Source organism: Colossoma macropomum, unplaced genomic scaffold (genome assembly GCF_904425465.1).
Source record: "Colossoma macropomum unplaced genomic scaffold, Colossoma_macropomum, whole genome shotgun sequence".
NCBI classification, from domain to species: Eukaryota; Metazoa; Chordata; class Actinopteri; order Characiformes; family Serrasalmidae; genus Colossoma; species Colossoma macropomum.
This window is the reverse complement of record NW_023494803.1, coordinates 30248655-30252712: the sequence shown is the minus strand read 5'-3', so window position 1 is coordinate 30252712 and position 4058 is coordinate 30248655.

The following is a 4058-nucleotide window of genomic DNA, read 5'->3' as shown; positions in this document are numbered from 1 at the left end:
TACAACATGGTTGTACAAACCTAAATTACGAAAAATTGTGACATTATGTGAAATGCTAATAAAAGTAATTTGTAATTTCTTTTTGACCTGTATTAAATTAAAGACATTACCAAAACACAATATGTTTGTGAATTGTGTTTTAGGCATCAGTTTTAGAATGAGTGCATATTTACCAAAAAAAAAAAAAAGTTGATAAAACATTAAATACCTTGTCTTACCTTGTCTTGTCAATTTCAGTTAAAATACAGGTCAAAGTGAATTTACAAATCACTGCTTTCTGCTATCATTTATTTATTTATTTATTGGGATTTCTCATACTGTCCCAACTTTTTTGGAACTGAGGTTTGCACTATAGCTCCCAGTGCTGCTGTCAGTGTCCTGTCTGAAACACTGTATAAAACTGTGTGTGGATTTAAATGGATTAGAACGCAAGGCAAAAGCAAGTGTGAATGATGAAAGAGCTGTACTCATTTTGATCATTATTCCATGTGAAAGCGATTGATCAGTTTTTCCTGTGTTGGATAGAGAGGTCAAAAAGGCAAAGAGGCAGCAAAAGATTTCCAAGCAGCTTGCTCTCACTTTTCCCTCCTTTAAAGTTTTTGTACAGATAATTAGACCCAAAGGGCATTGAGTGAAGTGAACTATTTCCCTCTTCATCACTCAGCAGATACATTGCATCAGCAGCTTACACACACACACACACACACACACACAAACCATAGCATGAAAGGTAGAGAAGTGAAACACTGTATTACAGTATTCTAACTACAGAGTATACAGTTTCATTAATAAAGAATATTTAACAAGTAAGCATTATTTTATCATATATGTAGTAAACATGCAATATCAAAGATTAATTAACTGTAATTATTTCTGGGTAATTACATACTTGAATTCCTCATCTTGTTATGTAAAAGCATGAAGCATCACATTGACAACTTTCATAATCTCATGAGCTTTATTATCAAGAAATGCAGCTTTTTGTTTGCCTTTTATTTCAAACAGTGCAATTGCATTGTTGATGCTCAAAATATTAAATGCATCATTCACAGGAATGAAGCGTCTAATACATCATATTTATCTCAACAAGTAAATGTTTGTGTGAAAAATACAATGTTACAATGAAAATGTAAATGTTATTGAGTTTGCTATTAATAAATATTTTAGAGTTTGGGATTCTTTGAAGAGCATTTAGACCAAGTGTCCATAGCTTGGTCCAGTCATAAATTACATCTTCTGTGTTTATGCCAGGTCATCCTGTTTTCTTTTTCTGCATCTTAAGGGGACAGTGATCTCCTCTTGAAAATAAAGTACTGTTTGAGGGAACTGTGAAGTTTGTGATTTGGAGATTTGATAGATTATAATATGACTGTGATTCACTAATTGTTAAGAATAATGGGCCTCATTCACCGACCTTTCTTAAGAAGAAATTTCCCCTTTATACCCACCTAAGCAGTTTTCAAGAAGATTCTGACATTCACCAATGTTTTCTTTTTTGAGATTTGTTCTTATGGTAAGTATCTACACACACTCAAGAGCGCAAAGGTGCAAACAGTTCTGTGCTTTAAGAACAAGTCATGAATCTGCTGCAGACTTTTTCTTAGGACCTTCCTCAAGACCAAACTTGGGAAGATATTGGTGAATGAGGCCCAATGTATTTACTGAATTTAATGGAATGTAGTAAGAGCAGTTGATATAAAATGCTTCTGGCCTTTCGAATATGATGCAATTCAAATGCAATTTTGCAGTTTAGGGGCCAGACGGTTTATGGAAAATGTGGAACTTGACTCAAATGCGTTAAGGCAGTCATATTCCTTTAGCTTGGTGGATTGTGCATTACAGTTCACTTTCAAAACAAGAGAACCCTTACATTTATTTCCTAGAATGCGTACGGAGTGTAGGTTGACGGATTGATTTTTCTGCATTTTAGCCCTGTCTGTGTACTGACATGTCGAGGCAGAGTGGGTGGCTGTCAGTAGAAAGCGGAGGCAGGGTTTTGAGGAGGCAGCTAATGTAGAAAGACTAAACAGGCTGCCCGTCAGTTTACACCCACTTGTATTAAACATGCAGATGTCATTAGAGTTAATTGTAATAAAGGGCATTAAGCAGACACATGTTTTTCTACACTTAATAATTTCTTGTTTATCTAATTAGCAAAGCCAGAGAGCTTTCAGGTAACCTAGCATGGATTACAGCATGACACAGTTGTAGGGGATTGCTATGGCTAAAAAAAACAAAAACAAGCCAAAAAATAAAAACCCTTGGTATTACTGCTGGGTATCTGAGCTGACAGTTTCTGACAAGATGAGTCCGAAGAGCCTGGCACACATTAGCATATTCAAACTGTCTCCGCAGAGCTGTCAGCAACCATGGGCTGAGGGGAGAGTGCAATGTGGAGGTGCATCCCAGGAGACTCCTGCTTTTCAGTGCACATCAGATCTCTGTGCTCATCAATATGTACATGTAACCTAAGGCTTGCATTAACCCAAACAGTCTATTATTTATGGCAGCCATGTGAAGAAACAGTAGGGCACCTGACTGAGGGCTGAGGAATTTCCCCACAATGGCTATTCATTCAGGTGAAGGGGTAGATCTGTCTTTTTTGCTGTCATAGTTGTGTATTTACTTGAACGATGAACAGCTTCGGATATACGGTCAGAATATTGTTGCTGTCATATCAAAACCTTGTAAATCTATCTCTTTCCCCCTATTTGTTTTTTTGACTCTGTTTGAAAATGTCAGATACCTTTTACCTGGTCTGAACATTGCATGATGATTAGACCAATAGAAATCACACAAATTTACATGGAATAAAATCTCTCAACATTAAAGCTAAAAATGTATTTTCACCTCTTCTAAAGTTACCAGTTCAACAACACAAGGTTTTATGTCAGCAGTGATATTATAAGGTTCTTAAGCCTACCAGTCATTAATCAGTGGGGAACCCTCAGACCTTCAGAGATTACCTAACAATTACCACAAAATAAAAAATACAAGTTTGTATTTTTTACTTAATTGTTATTTAATATATCATCATTTTGTTGTATTTAAAGGGGACTTATTATGCTTCTCCATTTTCCTTTTTATTTAGTGTGTTATAAGGCGTTTAGGGCATGCAAATGGTCTGCAAAGCCACTAAGCTCAAAGTACACACCAGAGGGAGTAACTTTCTCCCTCAGAAACCATTTCTCTCAGCTGCCTGAAACACCTTGGAATTCCAGCCCTTTTCTTTGTTACAAGATGGCACAATCTCAAAACACAATCCTTATTGTGGAAAAATCCTTATTGTGGAAAAATAGCCACTCTGGTGTTTACAGCTGCTCAGGAGAGAAGGATCTGTCTGCAGACTACAAGACTGGGGTGGAACATCTAGGGGCAGAACCACTCTGGTGGTTGACCAGTCAGAACAGAGTGGGCGAGCTGACCAATCAGAGCACACTGGGCACATCAGGAGATGGGGCTTAAAGACACAGTAGCTCTAACAGAGTGTTTCAGACAGAGGGTGAATAGAGATGTACGATATGGGAAAAATGATGTGCTTTTGGAACACTGAAGCATATAAATCTATTCTAGTAGACCACAAAAATAAAATTATAAACATTGAAGATGAGCATACCATGACCTCTTTAAAATCTGCAAGCAGTAATATTCATATTTTATGGTCAAGTTGTGGCTGGAAACAAAAGGGTTAGATTCTTGACAAACCCATCAAATTACCAAATGATGATTTATTTTCTCTCGGTAGATACAGCCAAGTGAGCTCTCTCATTGGTTAGGAGCTGGACAGAAGGCCTAAATATTTGTTACAAGCTTCAAATAAAACATGAAATGTTTTTTTACAAGCTTCAAATATATGTGTTCAATCTAGAATGGCCAAAAAAGGTTAATGTGAATTAGTATTAGATTGGTACTAACATACTACTAGAATCCCATAGGGGCATTTGCAGATATGGGCATTGTCATAGAGGTGTTTTTCCCCATTTTTGAGCAAAGTTAGCTCTAACAGTAACAGTTCTCCACTGCGATTAATCTCAAATTGAGAGGAAAATGCAAAGACA